The sequence below is a fragment of the Eschscholzia californica genome, unplaced genomic scaffold (assembly GCF_041429995.1).
Source record: "Eschscholzia californica isolate CP2 unplaced genomic scaffold, dmEscCali1.0.p SCAF_1, whole genome shotgun sequence".
Classification (NCBI taxonomy): domain Eukaryota; kingdom Viridiplantae; phylum Streptophyta; class Magnoliopsida; order Ranunculales; family Papaveraceae; genus Eschscholzia; species Eschscholzia californica.
The window spans coordinates 55,748,053-55,775,325 of record NW_028238198.1 but is presented as its reverse complement, the minus strand read 5'-3'; the positions used below and the strand labels follow the sequence as shown (position 1 = coordinate 55,775,325).

The window sequence follows — 27,273 nt, the reverse complement described above, 5'->3', positions numbered from 1 at the left end:
CTGATACCATGAAAGAATTATAGATTCTATTAAACTTTCTCTTTGATCTTTTATTTCATTAAAACAAGTTATTACAATTAGTGATTGGATCACTTTATATAGCTGATACAAGTTGTTACAGAGAGAGAGAGAAGTTGTTATTTATAGAGAGAGAGAGAGAGAGAGAAAAACAAAAAAACCTAACTTCTAACAGAATTTCAAACTGTTAGTTATAACCTAAGTCTTAACAGACTTAGTTATTCTTACACCAGGATTACACCGACATCTATAGGCACCCACAACACTTGAATCTACTTATAAACTCTTATAAGCTAACTCTCTCTAATACTCTCAGTAGATCTTGTTGTGTTGATGTGGGGAGATGGTTTGGGATGGAGAGGTCAAAGAGATAAGGGATATGGACTAGTTGAATATGATCAGTACGAGCATTGTGCCAAGGCTCAAACTATTTCCAATCAGAATCGAATCACTAGCTAAGTTCATCCAAAGCTATTAACACCCAAAGTATCCTATATTCTGCTTTAAGTTCAAGCAATTTACTTCTCTAAGTTGGTTTCTTAGCATAACTAAAGTTGCTTTTTCTATTTGCATGTTTGGAAACCAAGATTGTATGTGCAAATCAAGTTAGCAAACCCAGTCTGTAGGTATAAACCTAGTTTACAGAGTTTGAAAACTCAGTTTCCAACTGCAAACCGAGTTTGCAAGAGTTTACAACCTAGTTTGCAAAACCAAAATTCGAACCGAGTTCGCAATACTACAAACGCAAACTAGATTTGCAGAAGAAAAAATGGTAAAAAAATAGTTTTTTTCTGAGATTTTTTTTGAACGAAAAGTATTCAAAGAAGATCTTGTTAGAAAGATAATAAAGAATTAGTTATATAAATTTAAAATTTAAAAATGAAATAAAATAATTAGTTACACAAAATGACAAAAGGGTAGTGTAGTCTTTTGTGTTTTTTTATCTGAATAATAATAATTAAATATTTGGAGCTTTTTTACTTATTTTCAATATTATTTTGACCTATTTAGTTAAACCCCCTTAAGAAAAACTCTAAAATTCCTAGTTGCAAGTGTTAACTTAGATTCTCTTTCTTAAGGGGCATAAGAAAGACAATTTAAATTTCCTTTGTCTCCAATGGAGATCTCTAAAATAACTCTATTTCATGCAAATGTCACTCTTAAAACCTAAATGTCACTCTATGGTTCGAGTGTCTTATTGTAGATGCTCTAATTTGTAGGGTAGGTGATGCACCCGAAAAGGTTGCACACCCAACCGGAGGTATCAAGTACTAACCGGTAAAACCGGAGTCGATCCAAGGATAGGAATGTAGTTTGGATGTCGAAGGGTCTTATCTCCCAGTTTAGATATCAAATGCTAACTTAGACTAAAAAGGAAAGGAAACAAAGATAATGGGGGTTTTGATTGAATAAGCAATAAGGAAAACAAATAAAACTAATTAAACGATAAAAGTAAACTGGTGAGAGAGATTCAAGAGAAGTGTCGGAGGAACAAGGGTCAGGTGGCAATAAATAAGTGAGAGAAGTGTCGAAGTCCGAGACTCTATAATGATAAATCTACAACTATATGTAGTACGATCTAATGTTCCAAAGTATAATCGGCTAATCCCGAGTCAACTAAAGTGTTGTCTAGTCGCCTAACTACGCGAAGTGCATGACAAGACACATGAAAATATGACTTAGACTACGATCGATATCGAGTACTTCGTTTCGTCTATTAACTATGCGAAGTGCTTGACAAGACACATGAAAATACGATCGAAACGATAATCGCAATAAATGAACATCAATTTGTAATCAAAACATCAAATCATATTAAACATAATCACGAATTTATCACATTTCATCTCATATAATCGACACACTAAAGTTAGCTAAACATGGTGATTGAATAATAAATGGAAAGAATATGATGAGAAAATCCCTCTTTTTTCGATGTGGTTCGAGGCTAAGATCGTCGGAAAATATGAGTAGTTAATTACGGTGCAGCCGATCTCCCCTTAGATAGTTTCGAGTTCCCCATAGCGACCATCATCATCTTCTTCATTTATCACAAACCTCTATTAAAACTAACCCTAGTTTTCTCTCTCCAGAAATTTGTAGCCCAAAATCAAATCAAATCACATGAGAAGCAAGCCAAAGACATGAGAAGTAAAAGCCCCATTGTTTCGGATCAAGAAGGTTGCCGGAACCCTAGAAATCCGACAAAACAAGTTCCGGCCAAAGTATGAAGTTTCCGGCCAAAATAGCTTAGATCCGAGTCGGTAGCTGCTGTCCCGAGCATGTCCGACCTGCAGCCGCGTTCCGTGAAAACAGCCGTGCTGCAGATGCGTCCCGGAGTGACGGCCCTAGCTGCAGCAGACGCATCCTGTGGAAGCTTCCGGTCTCGTCCTCCATTGCTGATGTGCGCGTCCGCGAGAAGCTCCCGTGTTGCAGATGCGTCCCATGGAACGTGCTTGGCCGGCCTTGCTCTGGCCGGCACTCCTCCTTCTCTCTTTCTCTCACTAACAAACTCTAGAAAACTTCAAGAACACCCCCAAGAACCCTAGCCCTTTTCTCTCTCTTGTTTCTTTGCCTCCTTTCCAAGGTAGAAGATGATGAATAGTAAACTCTAACTTGTGTTTACTACTCAAACCCTAAGGTCCCTTGACGTAGTTAACTTCTTTAGACTATGTTGACTTGGATCCATAAATGGAGGGTGCCCATATAATTCTTCCTTGTCACTCTTCCTTGTGCTCTTGGGCTTTGATTTAGAAACCAAGAGAGTGCCTCCATCCTTGTCTCTACATCTTCAAATTCTCACAAAGGACTAGAATACCCTCGGACTTCTTTCTTTCATATATTCCCCGTCCGAACTCCGAATTGAATACCATTTTCACCGTCGGACTCGTCATTGACTATACTTGTCATTTGATTTGCTTGAAGTCTTTTTCTCTCATTTTCGACACATGAAATGATAGTGATAATTCGCTCTCTTTATTCCAAATTACATGTTTAACTCCAAAATAGGTACCTAACATGAAAAATACATAAAATATTATTGATCACACTCGAAAAGGACTAATTAGTCTAAGTTAGGCGCTCAAAATGTGACATTTTCGTGTCATATCAGTATGTTTCAAAATATATATCCAACGTGGTTTTCAAACTTTAGTCGGGTTAGAAACCAACTTAGCAGACTTCATGCATGACCTGACAAAGGGAATTGATCGGGAGAGTTTTGGAAAAAGAAAATTTAGTCAAAACCTAATACACCAAACCTTACCTACTTATGAAGTAGTCAGATGTGAGCAAGGGGGAAGCTAGAACAAAAAACGCATTCGAGTCAGAGATTAAGGCGGAACTTGGAGGTTTTGGGAGATCTCGCGGATAACAAGACTTCATCGATTACCAATTTCCTCTATTCCCTTTATTTTTATCTTCTTATTTCTAATTTGATTATCCAAGCTATGGTCATGATTTTGATGTTAATGGGTTGCTAAATCTTCATCTAGGATTTTATGATGAAAATTGTGCTCCAAAGTTTAATTAGTTTTAGTTTGTTAAATTGATTTTCTTTTCATTATCTGTACTTTTGAACTCGATGCATCATGCTTAGGCTAAGTTGTTTGTTTGTGTATATTGATTGATTGCCTATTGTTTAGAGATTTTTTTTCAAAACAAACAATTCAAATTTTATGATTATAAGTTGGTTTTGAACGAGAAATATCTTCCGAAATTTTAGATAGTTTATTATCTTAAATTTTGAGTTACGAAAAAGAAATTTAGTAATTTTGTTAGAAAAGTGATTTTGTATAGTGGATATTAAAACTCTAGACTTTTTCTCATCTTGATTTATCGCATCAAGTATTTGACGCGGTTGCGGGGGGATAAGTTTTTGAAATATAGTATTATTTTGATCTTAAGTTAGTTGGTTTTTTTTGTTTTCTAGATCACTTTGAATTGCTTTCCTTTGTTTTTAGTGTGCAGTGCATAAAGCCAACCAAAGTAAAGGTGCAAACAAGGAGAAGAGATTCAAGAAGACGAAGTTTAGATCTTTTTTGGGTTTTTTTTTAGAGAGGAGATGCAGTTTAGTTTAGAAACTCTTTCTTTTTGTTTTTTTCTATTTTTTTATTTATTTATTTTGGTTTTGACCCTAAAGAGGGCTTAAGTTATAATATTCAAGAAAGAATGACGACAATACGATATTATCTCGGCCCTAAAGAGGGCTTAGGTGATTATAGACAGGTCAATCCCTGGACCTCATCGATCCCGTAGGCGAAGACGTGTCGGTGCTTTTTCAAGAACCTGTTCAACTCCATTTTTTCCTCCTCATATAGCGTGTTGCTGATGTAAGTAACTTTCGAAAGAGAGTCTCCAATTTGAATTCAAATAGTTATGTTGGATGAGTAAGGTTGGATTTTGTCTGCTTCAAGGGCTTTAAGATGTCCCTTTCCAAAGGAATCTCCGTAGCTGGTTCGATGGTATCGATTTCCATTTCAATCAGACTTTCTCGCTTAGAGGAATCAGTTGTTGCTTCTAAACCACGTCTTGTAGCGACACCATTGATATTTTCTTCGAATCAGGTTTTGAAAGTAGGATAAATGTATTCCATTGGGAATCGAGTTGAGATTCGAGTTATCGAATTATGCACTACAAAAAATTGCTTAATAGGGACACACGTTTTTGCGTCTATCTCCTAATAAATCAGTAATAGGGACAATTTTATTACATCTATCCCTAGTAGAATAACAATTGGGACAAATAAATGATAAGGGTTTGTTTTTATTTGGGAAAATTCCGACCCAAAAGAAGACGCGCTAAGTAAAAATACAAAATTATTGTGAACATATTGCTATTTGTTAAACAATTTAGTGGTATAAAATATAGAAGAGAGAGAGATAGTAAATTACGTATTTCACTTTTATTCTCAACTTCCTTCTTAATCATATAAAAGACTAACATGGGTAAAGGGTATAAGTTTCCAAATGAGTATCACAGAGGCAACACGTATGAGTATGAGTGAGGGTGAGGTGTAACACTATTATCTTCACCTTTTTGCTTATAGGCACCTCATGCTCTTATCTCTTAAGCATTAAGCAATTGATAATTAACAACTCTAATATTTGATTCAAATGGTACACCTCATCCTTTATTTGGATGATCCACTAGTGGGCAACCATCAAGTATTGGGTTCAAGCTGGATATATTGGAAAATCTAGAGAGAGAAAGCTCTCTGTTTGGAAGTGTTCTGATCTTGCTTTAGTAAGAGAGAACAACTGAGATTCTTACAGAGAGAAAGAGAGAGCAAGGATTGATGGAGATCGGTTACTGATATTTTTCTTCTTATATTGATAAAATCAGAAAGAACAGGCTGGAGATTTGAAGAAATATTTCAGAGTTGCTATTAGTTTGGTTCTCTACAGATATAAAAGAAGACTTTGGAGAACAGAAAAGGATATCTCATCTTTGGGGCAGCAAAACAGGGAGTTTTGTCTCTAAAACATCTTCTTCCTCTCTGGGCTTCAATGTATAATATTTATTTGAGAGAAAGAGAGAAAGAAACAGTGTTTATTTGAGGGAAAGAGATAGGGGTTTTGCTCTGTTCTTTGTGTAATCAATTTTCTCTTTGTTATTCTTTTTGTGAGAGAAAGTAAAAAACAGAAGAGAGTGTTGAAAAGGGGGCTTTTAAACCAAATTTGAGTTTGGGCCCAATATAAAAGTGTGGGTTTGAGTAAATGGTTTACCAAACTAGAAGGGGTAAAAAAGTAAAAGCCTCATAAAATTAATTAAAAGGGTGTAGAGAGTTCTTTTCTTAGTCAAGTTCAAGAACAATCCAGAGAGAGAAAGTAAAAGGAGAATAGTATACAAGAAACTTGAAGAAGAAGACATAGATCTAGTATGAATATTGTGTTTAAGGTAAGAACTAACTTCAATATTTAGTTTAATATTGTGACAAAACTTTGTGTCTCTTGTTTTATGAGATTGTGTAGATCTAAAGAAGCTTTATTATATGAAAGTATGTTGATGTGAATCTTTTGAGTTTATTGAGTGTATTGAAGTATCTATACCTCTAATCTCCAACAAATTGGTATCAGAGCCATATTAGTTTATCAATTCAAGCTTTTTCAACATTTTTTGAGATCTAGGGTTTGTGAAATTTTTGGGGATCTTTTAAGAAAATGTCAAATATGATACAACCTCAAATACCTAGGTTAACTAAAGAGAACTATGAACATTGGTGTATTCAAATGAGTGTATTATAGGGATCTCAAGATTTGTGGGATATTGTTCAAAATGGTTATGTAGAACCAACTCAAGAAGAAGAGAGTTTTATGAATGATGTACAAAAGTGTGTTCTTAAAGACTCAAGAAAGATGGATAAAAAAGCCTTATTTCTTATCTATCAAGGAATTGATGGTCCTACATTTGAAAAAGTGTCCGAAGCAAAATCATCGAAAGAGGCTTGGAACATTCTCAAGAATTCATTTAGAGGAGTTGATAAAGTGGTAAAGGTTCGTCTCCAAATTTTGCGTGGTGAATTTGAAAGATTGAGTATGAATGAAGGAGAACTTGTCTCCGATTATGTTTCAAGAGTATTGTCTAATGTTAACGAAATGAAAAGGTGTGGTGAAAAATGTGATGATGTTCGGGTGATGGAGAAGATTTTACGGTCTTTGACACCTAAATTTGATAATGTGGTTATTGTCGTTGAAGAATCAAAAGATTTGGAATCCATGACGGTAGATGAATTGATGGGAACATTGCAAATCCATGAACAAAGGGTGAATAGAAATGTCGCAACCTCTTCAAATTGTTCGGTTGATCAAGTACTTCAAGCAAAACTCACTTTAGAAGAAAAACAATATACACCCCAAAAAGAAAGAGGCTATGAGAGTTATGGTAGAGGTTATGATAATGGTAGAAGAGGCTTTGGAAACCAAAGAGGAAGAAATTTTTTTAATAGAGGAAGAACAAATGAACCAAGAGGAAGAGGTAGAGGAAACTTTACTAGACCTTATAATAGCCAAGGTAGAGACAAAAGGGATATTGAATGCTATAATTGTCACAAGCTCGGGCATTATAGTAATGAATGTTGGTATAAAAATGAAGTTAAGGAAGAATCAAACCTTGTTGAAGATGAAGTAGAAATTAATGTTGATCCTACATTGTTATTTTCTTGTGATGGTCTTGACGAATCACTAACAAACACTTGGTATTTCGACACCGGTGCAAGTAATCATATTTGTGGAAAAAGAGAATTGTTTGTTGAAGTGAATGAAAGTGTGAAAGGGTGTGTAAAGTTCGGTGACTCCTCAAAGATACCGGTGCTAGGGAAAGGTAATATCCTCATTCAACTAAAAAATGGAAAACATAACTATATTTCCGATGTCTATTATGTTCCCGCAATGAAAAATAATATTTTGAGTTTGGGACAACTTTTAGAAAAAGGTTATGATATAAGATTGAAGGATCTTCATCTCACATTAAGAGATAGAAGTGGAACTCTAATTGCTAAGGTAAAGATGGCAAAGAATAGATTATTTCCCTTGAACATTCAACATGGTGATGCAAAATGCTTAAACTCTATTGTGAAAGATGAATCTTGGTTGTGGCACTTGAGACTTGGGCATCTAAACTTTGATGGGATGAAGACCTTGGCAAGCAAGAATATGGTAAGGGGTTTACCATGTATTGATCACCCAAACAAAGTGTGTGAAGGGTGTATCTTTGGCAAGCATCATCGCACAAGTTTTTCTAAAGAAGGGAGGTGGAGAGCATCTAATATATTGGAGCTTGTGCATACCGATGTTTGTGGTCCATTGAAGCCAATGACAAATGGAGGTAACAATTACTTTCTCACTTTTATTGATGATTTTAGTAGAAAAATATGGGTTTATTTCTTAAAAAATAAATCCGAAGTATTTGAGGCATTTAAAGAGTTCAAGAACATGGTTGAGAAACAAAGTGGTTTTATGATAAAGAAACTAAGGTCCGATAGAGGTGGAGAATATACCTCAAGAGCATTTGATATGTTTTGTAGAGAACATGGGATTGTTCATGAACTTACTCCGTCATACGCACCACAACTAAATGGAGTTGCCGAAAGGAAAAATCGCACCATATTAGACATGGCAAGAAGCATGTTAAAAGAAAAAAGTTTGCCTAGAGAATTTTGGGGTGAAGCCGTTGCATGTGTCGTATACTTGTTAAATAGATGTCCCACTAAAAGTGTCTATATGAAGACCCCACAAGAGGCATGGGGTTATTACAAGCCTAGTGTATCTCATTTAAAGATATTTGGATGTATTGCTTATGCAAAGATACCGGAAGCAAGAAGAACAAAACTTGATGACAAAGGTGAGAAATGTATCTTTCTTGGGTATAATGAGCAAATGAAATGTTACAAGTTGTTTAATCCAATTGTCAATAAAGTTCTATTTAGTAGGGATGTGGTATTTGAAGAAGATTTGGCATGGGAATGGAAAGGAAAAGAAATTGTTCAAGTTGAACTTAGACTTGAAGGAGAAGAAGGAGAAGATGTGCCACCAAGAGAATTTCAAAGAGACCCACAAACACCATCGTCCTCATCTCCATCATCCTCATCATCGGGGGGAAGTTCTAATGAAGGGCCAATGAAAACAAGAAGTTTGAGAGAGATATATGAAGTTGTGGATAATGAAGAAGAATTAAACTTGTGTTGTTTTCTCATTGATTGTGATCCTATTAGTTCTGAAGAAGCCATCCAAGAAGAAAAATGGGAAAATGCTATGAATGAAGAAATTAATGCAATTGAAAAAAATGATACTTGGGAGTTGACAAATTTGCCAAAAGGATACAAACCTATTGGTGTGAAGTGGGTGTATAAGACAAAGAAGAATGCAAGTGGAGAAGTCCAAAGATACAAAGCAAGACTTGTAGCTAAAGGTTACAAGCAAAGAGCCGGCATTGATTATAGTGAGGTATTTGCTCCCGTTGCTCGTATGGAAACAATTAGATTGTTAATCTCTATAGCGGCTCAATATTCATGGAAAATTTATCAACTTGATGTCAAGTCGGCATTCTTGAATGGTATCCTTCAGGAGGAGATATATGTTGAACAACCTTTAGGGTATGTTAGAAAGGGCAAAGAAGATAAAGTTTATAAGTTGAAGAAGGCCCTTTATGGGTTAAAGCAAGCTCCACATGCATGGAATGCAAGAATTGATAAGTATTTTCAAGAAAATGGATTTAAAAAGTGTCCTCATGAGCACACTTTATATATGAAAGTGAAAGAAGGTGGAGGTATGTTATTTGTTTGTCTCTATGTTGATGATTTGATATTCACCGGTAATGATTCAAGACTATTTGATGAGTTCAAGAAGAGCATGATTAAGGAATTTGATATGACCGATATTGGGTTGATGGGTCATTTCCTTGGTATTGAAGTGAAACAAATGGAAAATGGCATATTTATTTCTCAAAGTGGATATGCTAAGGAAGTTCTTAAAAGGTTTAAAATGGAGTCATGTAATCCGGTAAACACCCCTCTTGAAAGTGGAGTGGAGTTGAGAAAATGCTCAAGAAGAAGTGATGTCGATCCTACATATTTCAAAAGTTTGATTGGAAGTCTACGTTATCTTACATTTACAAGACCGGATATTCTTTATGGAGTTGGGCTAGTGAGTAGGTACATGGAGACACCGGATGAATCTCATCTTAATGTTGCAAAGAGGCTCCTTCGATATATTAAAGGTACGCTCAATGATGGTTTATTTTTCTCTTGTGAACAAGATTTTAAGCTTATCGGTTATTCCGATAGTGATTGGGGTAGAAACTTAGATGAAAGAAAGAGTACATCGGGGTTTTTTTTTTTTTTATGGGTTACACGGCATTTACTTGGTCTTCTAAAAAACAACCCATTGTGACTTTATCTACTTGTGAGGCGGAATATGTAGCCGCTAGCTCCATGGTTTGTCATGCAATTTGGTTAAGAAATATGTTGAAGCATCTTCAATGCCCTCAAGTTGGTCCAACCGAAGTGTTCCTTGATAACAAATCAGCTATTGCTTTAGCCAAGAATCCCGTTTGTCATGAAAGAAGCAAGCACATTGATACACGCTACCATTTTATTCGTGAACATGTTAAGGAAGGTGATATTGAAGTGATGTATTGCAAGTCCCAAGATCAAATAGCGGATATATTTACGAAGCCCTTGAAGCATGATGTCTTTGAGAGATTGAAGTGGATGTTAGGTATGAGAAGCTATGGAAATTTGGTTTAAGGGGGATGTTGAAAAGGGGGCTTTTAAACCAAATTTGAGTTTGGGCCCAATATAAAAGTGTGGGTTTGAGTAAATGGTTTACCAAACTAGAAGGGGTAAAAAAGTAAAAGCCTCATGAAATTAATTAAAAGGGTGTAGAGAGTTCTTTTCTTAGTCAAGTTCAAGAACAATCTAGAGAGAGAAAGTAAAAGGAGAATAGTATACAAGAAACTTGAAGAAGAAGACATAGATCTAGTATGAATATTGTGTTTAAGGTAAGAACTAACTTCAATATCTAGTTTAATATTGTGACAAAACTTTGTGTCTCTTGTTTTATGAGATTGTGTAGATCTAAAGAAGCTTTATTATATGAAAGTATGTTGATGTGAATCTTTTGAGTTTATTGAGTGTATTGAAGTATCTATACCTCTAATCTCCAACAGAGAGACAGAGAGATTTATAGAGAAATAGAGTAGAAAATGGAGAGTGATTTGTAGAGAGACAAATGAGGAGATTTTTGTAAACATTGAAATCTAATGAGTTTCTCTTCTTTTTCTCTGTTGGCTTCATGAATTTTCTCTTTTCATTTGCTTACATAAGAGATAAACAGAGATAGAGAAACAGTAGAGAGAGAGGGTTGAGAAGAAGACTTCGTTTAGCTCTGAAATTCTGATGGAAAATAATTTTCCGACGTAGCCCGGAAAATTATTTTGTCTAAAGGAGCGTTTGGCTGCTAGAGGAAAATTAGTAAGAAAGTTTCATTCTTCTTCCATTTTCTCTTTTATTCTTTCATATTTATTATTGTTATTCTCTTTGATAATGATTAGCTAAGACTCTCCATCTAGGATTTTATAATGAAACCATATTGATCTTTTAGAAACATATTCTGGTATGATTAAATCTCTTGATCGTGCTTAAAAGTTTAAGTTGTTTTAATTAGCTAAACCTATTTTCTTTTCATTGTCTATATTTTTAGTTTGATACACCATACTTAGATTAAGTCCTTTGATGGTGTATGCTTATCGATTAATAGCCAATAGTTTAGAGATTTGTTTTTCAAAATAAACCAAGTACCATTTATGATTATCAATCCGTTTTAACAAGAACATCTTTCGAAATTCGAGTAGTTCATTACCATGAATTTTGAGTTATAAAAAGAGAGGTTCAATTTGTCTAATTATTTGCTCCTAAAAGTGATTTTATGTGTGAATTCTAAAATCCTAAGTTTCTCCCCATTTGAGTTCATTTTTATTGTTTGTTAAAAAGTATTTCAGTATCATATTTCAAAACCAATTTTCAAAAGAAAACCGTGTTACTTCTAAGTATTAGGATAGGTTTCACTTAGTTCCTGCGGATCGACCCGGTCTTACCGGAATTATTACTTGACACCCGTATACTTGCAGGTATAGACCTTTTAGGATAACCTTTTAGGCCCATCAAGTTTTGGGCTGAGAAGACGAGAAAATCGATTTCCTTAGGGCGCGTTTGGCTGTCAGACGAGAAAATCAACAAGAAACAATTTCCAGCGAGAAAGAAAGTTTAGTTCTTCTCCCATTCTCCTTTTTCTTTCCTATTTAGTTTTAATCTTGATCATGATTAGCTAATATTCTATCTAGGGTAGATGATGAAACCATATTCAAAATTTTAATCGAGTTTTAACGAAAACATCTCCCGGAATTAGGATAGTTCATTACCCGAAATTCTGAGTTATAAAAAGAAAGTGATTTAATTTGTCTAAATATTTGTTCTTAAAAATCATTTTATGTGGTGAATTCAGAAAACCCAGAGTCTCCCCCATTTGAGTTCCTCGTATCATTTGTATTTATTTTCATTTCCGTTATTTTATTTTAATATTTTATTCATTTTAAAACCAAAATCAAAACATTTGAAAAATCTTATTACTTCCTAGTTTTAGAATAGATTGACTTAGTCTCTAAGAAACGAACCGGTCTTACCTGAACTATTACTTGACGTCCGTATACTTGCGGGTGGTGACCTTTTTAGGAAACTTTTTAGGCCCATCAAGTTTTTGGCACCGTTGCCGGGGACTAAGTTTTAAATTTTTTCTAAACTTGGAAAGTTTTTATTTTTGGTAAGTTTTGACTTTTTGAATACTTTAACTTGCTTTTCTATTTTTGGTGTGTAGAGCAATAGGGAGCTAAAGAGGAGGCGCAACAAGATGGAGGACCTCAAAAGAAGAAATTTACATTTTTTTTTTTAATTTATTGTATTTATTTTGGTGAGAAAGAAAAACTTTAACTTTCTGGTTTTTATTTTTGGGTTTAAGTTTTGACCCTAATTTAAAGGGCATAAATTGTAATCGAAACCAAATAAGCCTCGGGTTCGAACACTTGAGGGAAGAGTGGCCCGGGTCGTCTGCAAAGGTCGTCGCCCGTCTAGAACGGGAGGTAACTTTTCTCTGATCACCCACGAATCTCCTGTAAGTGGGTACTTGTGTGTTTGTTTTGTGTGCCTCAATGATTTGACGAACTATTTAGTTTAATCGTCTTTAGTAAGGGCACAAACCCCATTACAAGATAGGAGTCGCATTTCATTACCGATCTTTTGCCCATTTAGGAAACAACGCTGCGAATCCCAACCCTCACTTAAACTAAAATCTGCTTTAGACAACAGCCTTTAAGGTATCGAGCTCGTAGGATCTTCGAAACAATTCAGGGACTTAATTTTTATTTGGGCATTCCTAAAATGTAAGTGTCACTCAATTCTTTCACGGGTCGCCTCGAGAAGAGGAAACGTTACCCAAGGTTGGACGACTATCACAACGTTCATCGTTGGCTGTCTCCAAGAATTGTTTGACCGTATTACTTTGACGGAGTAACCCTCATAACAATTATAGTTCAAGCTTTGTTACGGAGTAGGAGCTGTCTAGATTTTTAAGGTGAATCTGACCACTTTTCTGTCGTCTAGATTTTGTTTAGGTTGCTTGGTTGAGTCAGCTTGATTGTGGTTGTTTTCCTTCTAGGATCTTCGTAGTGCTTCCTCGATTTCAAAAAAAAAAAGAAATTGAAAAAAGAGATGGATAGATCATGGTCCCAACATAATGAGAGAAGAGAAGAGAGTTATTCAAATTTACCATGGGGGTACTTAGCAAATGGTCAAAATAGTGTTCGTCAACCTAGCTACAATTTGCATAATGATGATCGTTGGGATTATTGTCAACCTCAAGAAGGTTATGAACCATATTATAGATCCTGACAGACCATCATACATGCATTATAGTAGAGAGTCTTATGCTCCAAATGTGTCCCAACCTTAATGGGATAACATTGAAACTAATGACTCTTACATGCATTATAACGACGAGTTTTATGCTTCACACGTGTCTCGACCTCAATGGGATAACGGTGAAACTGTTGAATCTTCATCTTTAACATCATCTTCATCGGCCCAAACTGTTAGTGATCTTCAAAAAAGAATGTTCGATATTTGTCAGAATTTACAAAAACAGACTGACAATATTTGCGGAACTATACAAGAAATGCTCAGTAGGACAACTAAAGTTAAAGAAGAAGATAATATAGAGTACAATACAAAACACCCTGTGTATGATGATGAAGATACTATTTTAGAGGAGTATAGTTCTCCCGAAAATATCGTTATTGAGCCTAAAATCTCAGAAACGATGGAGCCCAATATTGAGATATCCTCTCATATTACCAAAGTTAAAATCTCTTCAGGCCAAAATGAAGAGTTTGCTAAAGTTGAAGATGATGAGAAACCTTAACTCCCAACTGAGAATGATGAACCATACTTGACCGATTTGTTAAATGAGTGTAATGACCCATCTGACTTAGGCGAAGATTAAGAATTTTTAGATGACCCCGATTACATCGTGATAAAAGAGATTACAGAATGTTTATCTGACCCGAGCTCTAGGGACTGTGAGTCTGATAGTAGGGTTTCTCCATTGAAGGAACCCGAAGTACTTGTTTTAGAGAAACCTAGTTTAAGTTTGGGTGTCATTGATAGTCCTCTAGATAATTTTGCATTTTGTCCTTCATATACATGTGTAGATTTTGAAACATTCTCTCCCTCTATCTATCATCAATATAATGACCCCTTCTATCCGGTCTATGATCTCTCTAGTGCAGTACCAAACTTAACGACCTTATTGTCGTCTAAGTTTGGGGATTGCCCTTCTTCTTTGGTAGTCTCACATGCACCATCAATAATTTACAAAAATGTGAAACTATCGTTCACTGAAAACTTTGTGTTTTGGGTGGACCCATAGATGTTTCGATTATTGGTTTACAGTTAGTCACATATCTGTAATCCAGTAGGTATAATTCTTTCTGTTTTGTTGAGTCATCTGTTTTGTCTGCTGAAGACGTTAAACTTAGCGCTTTCTTGGAGGCCACCCACGCTTAAGACGTTGGAATCAGGTAATATCCTTCCCTTAACCCAATTATTTGTGCATAGTCTTCAGAACATTGAGGACAATGTTCGGTTTAACTTTGGGGATAGGGGATTGAATTTTTTTTGCTAAGTCCTTATTTCAAAAATTCAAAAGGGTTTAAATTTTTTTTTTTTTTTTTTAATTTAATTTTTGGATTGAAAAGGTGAGTTTAGTTATTTTTGCTTGTTAATAGTTATAGAGTCTAGTTGATTGAGCTATCCGTTTGCTAAAGGTTTTTCCATGAATTTCGAGTCTTGAAGTTGTCTTTGCACTAGCCATGTGAGTGTTATATAGGTGAAGAGTTGACTTTTCCGAGAGAACTTAATCGATTATTAGTGGAGACTTAACCTATGTGAGATTCTGAGGCTTTCTTTTTGTTTTGAGTGATCTCTTCTGTGCTAACTCCGAGTAGAGTGAAGAGCTACTCAACCTTGATGCACCCGAAAAGGTTGCACACCCAAGCGGAGGTATCAAGTAGTAACCGGTAAAACCGGAGTCGATCCAAGGATAAGTTGGTAGTTTAGATAACGAAGGGTCTTATCCCTCGGTTTAGATGTCAAATACTAACTTAGGCTAAAAAGAAAATGAACAAAGGTAAGTGGGGGTTTATGATTGAATAAGCAACAAGAAGAGAATAAAGCAAGTAAAACTAAACAATAAAGTAAACGGGCGAGAGAGATTCGAGAGAAGTGTCGGAGAAATAAGAGTCGGGAGGCAACAAGAGTCGGGAGATAAATAAGTGAGAGAGGTGTCGAAGTCCGGGAATCCATAATGATAAACCTACGACTATGTGTAGTCCGATTTGATGTGTCGAGGTACAATCGATATTCGACTCCTAAAGTGATGTCTATAAGCACTACGTATATCCGGATATCATACTTAGTCAAACAAACATCATAATCGATTAATCCCGAGTCAACGAAAGTGTTGTTTAGTCGCCTAACTATGTGAAGTGCATGACAAGACACATGAAAATATGACTTAGACTACGATCGATATCGAATACTTCGTTTCGTCTATTAACTATGCGAAGTGCTTGACAAGACACATGAAAATACGATCAAAATGATAATCGAATTAAATGAACATCAATTCATAATCAAAACATCAAATCATATTAAACATAATCACGAATTCATCACATTTCATCTCATATAATCGACACACTAAAGTTAGCTAACATGGCGATTGAATAAGAAATGGAAAGGAAATAGTGAGAGAATCCCCCTTTTTCGATGTGGTTCGAGGCTAAGTTTGTCGGAAAATATGAGTCTTTAAGGTTCAGCCGATCTCCCCTTAGCAAATTATGGGTTCCCCATAGCGACCACCATCATCTTCTCCATTTAGAACACAACCTCCATTAAAGCTAAACCCTAGCTTTCTCTCTCTAGAAAACTTCAACTAAAATCAAATCAAACCATATAGGAAGCAAGACCATGACATAGGGAGTAAAAGCCCTAACTTTTCCGGCCAAGAAAGTGGCCGGAAAAGTAAAGAAAGGTCCGGCCAACACAAGAAGAATCCGGCCAACAAATCAAGTAGATCCGGCCACATAGGTGCTGTCCCAGCCGTCCCTAGCGCGTCCCGAGCAAACCCGAGCTGTTGCTTGCTCCCGGGTTGCTGCCAATGGCCTTGAGTGAAGCTTCCTTCCCGTGCCTTTCATGGAGCTGCTCGGGTTATAGCTGCTGCTCCGGCCTGCTGTCCCGTGCTCTTTGAAGCCTTCCCGAGCTGCTGGCCGCGACATGCTGCTCCCAAGCTGCTCCCTAGCTGCTCCCGAGCTCTTGTAGTGCCGGCCTTGCTAGGCCGGCCTAGCTTGGCCGGCCAAGCTAAGGCCGGCTACTCCTTCTTCCTCTTGCTCTCTCTCTAGCTCAAACTCTCTAACTCAAGAACACTCACAAACCCTAGCCTCCTTAATCTCTCTCTTGTTTCTTTCCCAAACTTGAAGATTCTCTATAAATGTTGTATTGTTAGAATGAAGAAGAAGATGAATAGTGTCTTGACCCTCCCTTTTTACTCAAACCCTAGACTTAGTCAAGCTTGACTTTGACTCAAACTTGAGTCCATTGGGTGCCTCCAAAATCTCTTCCTTCTTTCATCTTCTTTGGGCTTGGGTTTTAGACTTGGGTTTTAATCTTCACTTGGAAATCAAGAGGGTGTCTTCTAGAATTATAACCAAAGGAGGGTGCCTTCATAGCATCTTTGTTTTAAGACCGAACCTCGACTTCTTTCTTTCACAACTTCCCCGTCCGAACTCGGAATTGACTTCCGTTTTCACCGTTGGACTCGTCCTTGACTCCTCTTCTCATTTGATTCTTTTTGAAGTCTTTTTCTCTCGTTTTGGGTACATGAAATGATAGTGATAATTCGCTCCCTTTATTCCGAATTAAGTTCTTTATTCCAAATATGGTACCTAAACAAGAAAAACACATAAAATGTTATTGATAACACTCGAAAACGAACTAACTAGGCTTAGTTAGGCTCTCCAAATGTGACATTTTCATGTCACATCAAACCTCGCAATATTCATTAGAGCTCATTTGATCTCTTGAGTTCACATTTTACAACCACTAGGGATGTCATCAGGAATACTAACTTTCTCTTGTAGTCTGAGAAACTTAAAAATAGTGTCAACGAGAGGAAGATAGAAGCCTCATCCATCATTTAGAACCCTGAGAATAAGGCATGAAGAAAAATGAAAAAAATGTTACCAAGGAAAGAATAATGTCAAGAAAGAAGTATTTGTATTTTGAGTATAGTACCAGATAAGTATGAAAAAACAAGTGTATTGGAAAAAAAAAAAAAAAAAAAAAAAAAAAAAAAAAAAAAAGAAGAAATAGAAAATCGAAAAAGAAAGAAATGTTTCTTTAATTTGAGTGTTCATCCTTGAAGGTTTGAAGACGTCGAGTTCTCAGGAGTTCTAGTCACCTCATCATTAGTGTCTATCAACCTCTAGGAAACATTGTTAGATAGTTGATCAGGTAAAAAGAGTTGGTTAGCTTCCCCATTCCGTATTAGTGGTTGTTTCCTTTTCATGAGATCAGTCGTTTACGAAAAAAATTTAGTCCGTCTTTTGTAATGTGTTGAGTTTTCCTTCATACTCATACTTGCACATTGAGTGAAACATTTCTAAGTGACATAATTTTTAGAGTGTATGACCGTGAGGCAGTAGTCGAGGTTAAATGTATCGAGAAAGTAACCAAAGTCTTGTCTGTCCTCTACCAAAATGATACTCATATTGGCTGTCACGTGCACTTCGGGTCTTGATTACTAGTGAAGAGATTTTTAGTATTTGTGTGGTCTGATTGACTTGGATTTCATTTCTATTAGCTTTCAAAAATTCATACCAGATATACATTTTTCAGTCCATGATTAGATTTAGACCCTTCTTAATTTTGAAATACTGACTTTTGTGGATATATTCACTGCAAACCCTCACGAGACAAAACTCGTCCTCTTGGGTAGCCTAGAGGTTTAACGGCTTGTTGCACGGGCTAACTGCAATCGTGGTTCCCTACGAAAGTGGTGAAATGGGTTTAGTTTTATTTTTTTGTTTTGCTCGAGGACTAGCAAAATCTAAGTTTGGGGATGTTTGATGAATCATGAAATTATCTCATTTGAATCTCTTAACTCGGGTTAGTTAGTCAATTTCGAGCAATTATTCTGATAAATTACTTGTTTTTCTCTCTCAGGTGTCTTTATAGGGTTCAGTGTGAAAAACATACGAAGTCGGGAGAAATTGATGTTAGGGACATTTTGGTCATTTGGTGATTCTGGAAATTTTGGTCAGCATTGGTGCTCGGTTGAAAAGTAAAATCCAAGGTGAACTCGGGGGTGAAAATGGCAGTCAAATCGAGATTCGGATGGTCTAATTAGAGTAAGTCAAACTTTGGGTTAAAAATCAAGTCAACTTTGAGATGTCAAAGACACGTGGAGCAAGTCGACTGGCTCAAAGGAAATTTTGGTAAGTGTCGGTGGTACATTTTCGGGATAGAGGATGGAGGTTTAACCGGTACTTTGTGCGCAACCAACCTTCTATGCTCCTGCTTAAGTTCGATAATCCCGGACGTACACGTGGTGTCATCTACGTCCAACGACTTTTCCAGCGCGTCAAAATTTATCCCGTAGCCCGCGATGCACCTTATCATGGCACCATTTCGAGAAAATTTGAGTTGATTTGCCCAAATAATGGGAACAATAAGTATCTCATTAATATTCCTTTTCTCTTTCTCGTCTTTATCTTCTCCATATTACCAGTAAAGTGGAAAGGAAAGAGTGGCCCGGGTCATCTGCAAAGATCGTCGCCCGTCTCGAACGGGAGGTAACTTTCTCTAATCACCCACGAATCCCCTGTTAGTGGGTACTTTTCTATAAGATCTTCGTAGTGCTTCATTGTTTTTCGAAAAAAAAATCTGACAAAAAAAAAGGAGTCAAGTTTAGTTACATAAGTGTCAGTTCTCATCTTGTGATCGTGCCTTACTATCATGGCACATTTTTCTAATGGTTGGACGTACCCTGTTGATGATGATGACCTTGATCTAAAGGGACCCGTCATCAACCGACCTGATATAACCTTAAGAGAATACCAACAGTTGCGTAAAAACTGGCTTAACCGACCTGGTATGACTTTAAGAGATTATGAATGAATTAATGAGGGGAATAGGTAAGTTGAGCCTAACCGACCTGGTATGACCTTCGGGGAATACCAACAGATGAGTAGAAACGAGCCTAACCGACCTGGTATCACATTTGGAGATTATCAACAAATGTGTAGAGACGGTCCGATTAGTGAGTGGAGTAGAACAAAACCTGATCGATCTCGTATGACATTAGGAGAATGCCGACAAATGTATAGAGATGCTCAAATTAGTGGTGGATATGGTCCGACACAAAATATATATGAGAGACCTTATAGTCCACACTATTCTGAGACCAATGACTTTAGAGGCACGCATGATCCTAGTATGTACGGTGGGAGTTATTATCAAGAGTCCTCATTAAATTACACTTGTGAGCCTTGTTAGGAGGACACTCTTGAAGATAAATCTCGATCAGAGTACGAGAGTCGTCTTATTGAGATGATGTCACAATTTGCCACTTAAAGGAAGCAGAGGATTGAGTCCTTAACTCAAGAGATAGAGATGCTTGAGTCACAGTCATTTGTCGACGAGGAAGGGGTTTCACCACCCCAAACTCAAGAGGGTACTAGGTACGATGACGAGGGTAATACGTCTAACCCTAGTACTAAGTTAAATGTCGATGAATTTATTGATCGTACTCAAGAGTTTGAACAGATTGATGACCTTATGGTCTCTTTGCCTCGATCCTTACCGTCTCATTATGATAGGACTCTACCAGACTTTGATGTTCAGGGTGATGGCTCTATGAGCAAGTTTGGGGATGACACGATTCTGAGCTTTCCGACATTTGACACTTGTAAGGAGTCAGCCTTAGATGAAATGCTATGAAGGCATGATATTATAAATGACTGCGAGGCTCCAGATGTCTTTGAGGATATTGATGACTTAGTAGTTGGAGACATGTTAGATAGTTCGTCAGACTGTTTACCTAAGGAAACCGTGGACCTTGACTTGGTCCCCGAGCCTATTGCCTTATCCTTAGAATTTAGTTTGACCTTTCACATGGTCTCAGACTCAGTTGTTGATCCCTTTTGGGACAATTCAGACGTCTCCTCAAGAACGTCTATGAAGATAGTGGATATTCTATCCACTAAGCTTGCAGATGATTTTTTACCTTCGACAGATATATTGGCCCTCCACTGTTATGTCGATCCTTTTGATAACTTTCTAGACGTTGATCCTAGTATTTATACTTACTTAGTGGACTGTGCATCCACTAAGTTTGGGGATTGCCCTTCTTCTCTGGTAGTCTCACATGCACTCTCAGCAATTCACAAAAATGTGAGACTATCGATTATTGGGTGGACCCACAGATGTATCGATTATTGGTTTACAGTTAGTTACACTTCTGTAATCCAGTAGGTATAATTCTTTATATTTTTTCGAGTCATCTGTTTCGTCTAGCTGAAGACGTTAAACTTAGCGCTTTCTGGGAGGCAACCCACGGTTAGGACGTTGGAATCAGGTAATATCTTTCCCTTCACCCTGTTATTTTTTTTTGCATAGTCTTCTGAACATTGAGGACAATATTTGGTTTGAGTTTGGGGATAGGGGATTGAATTTTTTGCTAAGTCCTTATTTCGAAAATTCAAACAGGTTCAAAATTTTAAATTTTGAATTGAAAATGTGAGTCTAGTTGTTTTTGCTTGTTAATAGTTATAGAGTCTAATTGATCGAGCTATCTGTTTGCTAGAGGTTTTTTTCATGAATTTCGAGTCTTGAAGTTGTCTGTACACTAGCCATGTGAGTGTTAGATAAGTGAAGAGTAAACTTTTTTTAGAGAACTTGATAGATCATTAGTGGAGACTTAACCTATGTGAGATTCTGAGCCTTTCTTTTTGTTTTGAGTGATCTCTTCTGCGCTAACTCCGAGTAGAGTGAAGAGCTACTCAACCTCGTAATGCTAAAAGAGCTCATTCAATCTCTTGAGTTCAAACCTTACAACCACTAGGGATGTCACCAGGAATGCAAACCTTACTCTTGTAGTCTGAGAAACTTGAAAGCAGTGTCAACTAGAGGAAGATAAGAACTTCATCCGCCATCTAGATCCCTGAGAAATAGGGATGAAGCAAAATGAAGAGATTTTTACCCAGGGAACGAATAATAAGTCCTTTTGGAAATATGATTGTTATTAGCAGAGTTTGTTTAAAAAAAAAGTGAAGAAAAAAAGAAGTATTGAAAAAAAAATATAGAAAAAGAAAGAAAAAATTATTTGTTTAGTTTAAGTGTTTACCCCTTGAAGTAGTTCTTGAAGATTTGAAGACGTCGAGTTCTCAGGAGTTCTAGTCACATCATTGTTAGTGTCTATCGACCTCTAGGAAGCATTGTTAGAAAGTAGATCAGGTGAGAAGAGTTGGTTAGCTTCCCCATTCCGTATTAGTGGTTGTTTCCTTCCTACGAGATCAGTCGTTCACCAAACTTTTAGTCCATCTTTTTCATGTGTTGAGCTTTCCTTCATGTTCATACTCACACATTGAGTGAACCATTTCTGAGTGACTTGAATTTTTGAGTGTATGACCGTGAGGCAACAGTCGAGGCGAAATGTATCAAGACGGTAATCGAAGTCTTGTCTGTTAAGAACTGAGATGATACTCATATTGGCTGGTCACGTGCACTTCGAATCTAGATTACTAGTGAAGGGATTTTTAGAATTTGTATGGTCTTGTTAACTTAAATTACATTTCTATTAGCTTTCAAAAACTTATCGCAGATAAACATTTTTAGTCCATGTCATATTTAGACCCTTCTGGATTTTTGAGAGTTTTGAATTTTGTGGGTAAATTCACTGCAAACCCTCACGAGACAAAATCCTCTAGGGCAACCTAGAGGTTTAACGACTTTTTGCACGTGCTAAGTGCAATCGTGATTCCCTACGAAAGTGGAGAAATTGGTTTAGTTCTATTTTTCTGTTTTGCTCGAGGACTAGCAAAATCTAAGTTTGGGGATGTTCGATAAGACATGAAAATGTCCCATTTGAAACTCTTAACTTGGACTAGTTAGTTTATTTCGAGCCAAACTCTCATGGATTGTTTGCTTCCCTTACACAGGTGTCTTCTAAGGAGTTTGGTGCGAAAAACGATTAAAATCAAGAAAAAGACATACTAAGGGTTGTTTGGTAATTTAGTGATGAGGGTAGTCTGGTGACTTGGAAAATATTGGTACTCGGAGGAAAGTAGGGTCCAAGACGAACCCGTAGAAAAAAAAAAAAGAGGTTAAATTGGAGTCCGGATGAGGAAAATAGAGAGGGTCAAAGTTTTGGTCCAAATCGGTTAATTAAAGAACATCTAGAGGCACGTGGAGTGTAAGGGGAGGAAGATCTGATGGCTTAGATGGGTTTCAGGCTAGTCCCGGTTACATGAGGTTGTACGTTGGGATGACAATAGCTCAAGATCCGGTGTACCTATGAGTAATATATTAACGTGAACCCGGGTTCATCTTGAAAATCCAACAACTAGAACGTGTTTCCAGCACATGGTTTCATTTGAGGGCATTTCGCAACTTCCTAAGTTGCTCCATGACACACGGTATCATCCCTTATAACAGCAAATGCCATCACGCCCATAGTCAGCAACGTTTTCCTTGATTGGCGCCCACCTCGTTTGAATTGCTTTCTTTATTTTATTCTCTTTATCTTATTACCCTCTTAATAAGATAAAGAGATTTTATGTGCTAATTGAAGAAGGATTGAAAATAATTATTCAGAGATGGAAAAGCTAGTGATTTATCTTCAATACTATATTAGAGAGAGAAAGGGGGTTAAAAACACAAAGCTGGTGATTTTATAACCTAGTCATCTTCTTCTTCTCAAGAAACAGGGGCTGCTAACTTCTTTTAGTTCTACTTCTATATATAAAAGATTTTTGAACTATAGAGAACATATTATGAAAAGATATTTGTGAGACAAAGAAGGAAGATCATAGAGAATTCTTACTGTCAAACAGTGAAGAATTGAAATGAAGATATGGCTAGAAGGAGATATCTGATTGACAGAGATGGTTGAATCAAAGGAGATATCTTATTGACATTTGAGAGAGATTGGACAGTAGAGAGAATGTAGAGAGAGAGAGGACGGTTGTTGTTCTCTTCTTCTCTATATAGTTATCAAAGAGACAGAGGGGGAATTTGATCTCATCTATGGGAGGAGCCTCTCAAAAGCTCAACCAAAATATAGAAATCGAGTAGAGAGAGAGAACCAGAGACCGTCATCATATTTTCTTCTTCTTTTATTCTTTCTTTATTTTTGTGAGAGAAAGAAAGAAACAGAGATTGATAGAGAGGGATTGAGTGATTGTAGAGAGAGAGATTGTTAGATAAATTCAAATACAAAGAGTGATTATCATTTTCTTTATTTTCTTTTCTGGTTTATCTCTTTTAGTGAGGGAGAGAGGAAAAACAGAGAGAGTGAGAGTGATTTCAGTAGTGAAAGAGAGAGAAACAAACAGTAGAGAGAGAAACAGAAAGAGTTGGGGAAGACGAGAAAATCAGTGGAAAAATTCGTTTCCCACAGAGAAATCATTTCTGAAAAGACGAGAAAATCGATTTCCTTAGGGCGCGTTTGGCTGTCAGACGGGAAAATCAACAAGAAACAATTTCCGGCGAGAAAGAAAGTTTAGTTCTTCTCCCATTCTCCTTTTTCTTTCCTATTTAGTTTTAATCTTGATCATGATTAGCTAATATTCTATCTAAGGTAGATGATGAAACCATGTTCAAAATTTTAATCAAGTTTTAACGAAAACATCTCCCGGAATTAGGATAGTTCATTATCCGAAATTCTGAGTTATAAAAAGAAAGTGATTTAATTTGTCTAAACATTTGTTCCTAAAAATGATTTTATGTGGTGAATTCAGAAAACCCAGAGTCTCCCCCATTTGAGTTCCTTGTATCATTTGAATTTATTTTCATTTTCGTTATTTTATTTTAATATTTTATTCATTTTAAAACCAAAATCAAAACATTTGAAAAATCTTATTACTTCCTAGTTTTAGAATAGATTGACTTAGTCTCTGAGGAACGAACCGGTCTTCCCGGAACTATTACTTGACGCCCGTATACTTGCGGGTGGTGACCTTTTTAGGAAACTTTTTAGTCCATCATCTTGTTTGAATAATATGATTCCAAGATCTCAATTCTTCGAAGTTAAGCGTACTTAGGCACTGCCCTTAACTCTGTCGTCCTGGGTGAGTAACATCTTTACTGATCATACTCGTACAAGTCTTGGTTAATTAGTTTCACACTTGAGTGTCAAACTAATCCTTTTGCCTCGAAATCCAAAACCTTTTTGCTGACTCGTTGAGTACAACCAGTTTAGACGCGTAGACCTCTTCATAGATTTACCCGTATTGTCCCGAGGTAAAAGATGGCACCCTGCGGAGGCAGACCCACCATCGATGAATAAGGGATCAACAGGTGTCCTATACGTAAGTTTAATTCCTTTTATGGATTATGATGTATTTTATCAAGTTGCGTTATTGTGAACTCTATCGTAACCAGTCGTGACGTATATGTAAGTTTTTATGTGAATTCTCGAAAGGTTTTATCTAAAACCTTAGTAGAGTCTCCTAAAAGATCTTATCTCTTAGTTTAATTCTTGTTTGCCTAATGGTTCGTTTGGATTATCGTCCTTGAACCACCATTGATTACTCCCATTCGAATCATGCTCTCATCATTCGATTCATCAATGGCTTCTATAGACCCTATACTCAAAGTATTCTTCGAGCACATAATCTCTCTCTCTCTCTCTCTCTCTACAAGTCTCTCTGATTCAGACTCTCTCTTAAATTCTGTTTTCTTTCCCTCAATACAATAAGAACAGGAACAAGAGCAGAAGATCATGAAAAATGCTCTCTCTCTCTCTCTCTCTCTCTCTCTCTCTCTCTCTCTGATCTTTAGTAGTTGAGTTCGAGAAAAGATGACCTCACCCAAAACCGAGATAAAAATTCCCTGTTATGTCTCTCTGTTTTATAGATAACCAAACCAACCCATGATGTCAAAGAGAATATCTTTCTCTCTCAATCTCTTCCAACCGAGCTCTCCCTTCCTGTAATATCACTGAAGAATCTTTCTTAAATATCATTTGCCAGCCAAACCAAATCAAGATAAAAACTGCTTTCCAAAATTTCGGAAGATAGAAATCAGAGGGATTTAGAAAGAAAATACTTCATCAATCTCTCCTCTAAAACATCAAGACAATCGAGCTCTCTCTCTATTGTTTAACAGTGAGAAATCTCACATCAATCTCCCTTGAAATCCAGCTCATATCCATGATTCTCTTTCTTTAGAATGATACCATCAACTAATAGGAAGGAAAATGATTTCCTTCCTTCTCTGTTTTATTTAAAAATAAACTTTCTCTTTCTCTCTAGATAAATTTGGAAGATAGAAATGAGAGAAAGAAACGTTAGGGAGGTTCTTGATTGTACCTTCCTGATTGGGTAAGGATACACCAGTACATGGCGTCCAGCTGTTGTCTCTATCCATTTGATAAGGATGCTAGGGTGTTACGCAGACTACCGAGAAAAGAAGAGAGAACCGTCTGATCTTCACGGGGATTGCAACGTTCGTCGGATATGCAAGGGAGCACCGAAGCTTGAATGCGCCGAGTACCGGATCTTGTTCAAAGAAAACCCCAAGCGTCGTACTTCTCATGCCCACTAGTATACCGAATATTTCATCTCGCCGTCACATTTGGGCCACGTGTTGTTGGAAGACTTATGTTGGCCTCTGGTCAACAGATTTTGACTCAAACTTTGACAAGCTATAACTCTTTCATTCGAACTCTGATTGTACTCCCATTTTCGTCGATGGGTTCTTCTTTGACCCTAAATTTAATCCGAGTATCAATATCGACCAGAATTACCAGAATCTATAAATGACAAAAATGCCCTTTTGTGTGCCTTTCTCCAGTTTTTCGTGTTGAATTCCATAGAAGAAACTTGGACAAGAGAAACAAACAATTTATTAGAGTAACTGCTCGATTTGGACTAACTAGCCCGGTTTAAGAGATTCAGATGGGACATTTTCATGTCTCATCAAACTTTCCAACATGTCTCTAGCGTCATCAATGTCCTCAAAGACATCTGCGGCCTCGTAGTCATTTATCGTGTCATGCCTTCCTAACATTTCATCTAAGACTGACTCCTTACAAGTGTCAAATGTCGGAAAGTTCAGAATAGTGTCATTCCCAAACTTGCTCATAGAGCCATCATCTTAAATATCAACGTCTAGTGTAGTCCTATCATGGTGAGGCGACACGGGTGGAGGAAACAAGACAACATCAGACCTTTCAGGCTCTAGGGTATTATCAGTAAATTCATCGACATTTAACTTAGTACTAGAGTTAGACGTATTAACCTCGTCATCGTACCTAGTACCTTCCTGAGTTTGGGGTGGTGAAACCCTATCCTCGTCGGTGAATAACTGTGACTTAATCATTTTCACCTGTTGAGTCAAGGACTCGATCTCATGCTGTGGTTGAGTCGCAAATTGTGACATCATCTCCCTGAGACGACTCGTGGACTATTCAAAAATCTCCTTATAACTATTGTAATTAAATGTAGACTCTTGATCAAAACTCCCACCGTACATATTAGGATCATACCTGCCTCTAAAGTCATTGGTCTCAGAATAGTGTGGACTATTAGGTATCTCATATATATTTGATGCCGGACCATATTCATCACTGATCGGACCATCTCTACACATTTGTTGATAATCTCCTAATGTCATATGAGATCGATCAGGCTCATATGGTCTATTCCACTCACTAATCGGACCATCTCTACACATTTGTTGATAATCTCCAAATGTGATACCAGGTCGGTTAGGCTCGTTTCTACACATTTGTTTGTATTCCCCGAAGGTCATACCAGGTCGGTTAGGCTCAACTTGCTTATTCCCCTCGTTAAGTCGTTGATAATCTCTTAGAGTCATACCAGGTCGGTTAAGCCAGTTTTTACGCAACTGTTGGTATTCTCTTAAAG

At 36.9% G+C, this 27,273-nt stretch overlaps 1 long non-coding RNA gene across 1 annotated transcript; it reads left to right on the top strand.

The window, feature by feature from the left end:
• Positions 1 to 5,017: 5,017 nt before the first annotated feature.
• On the top strand, positions 5,018 to 10,796 carry LOC147567721 (uncharacterized). Its single transcript, XR_015230836.1, has 2 exons — positions 5,018 to 5,667; positions 10,684 to 10,796. It is a non-coding gene; the product is annotated as an uncharacterized LOC147567721 (long non-coding RNA).
• Positions 10,797 to 27,273: the final 16,477 nt, after the last annotated feature.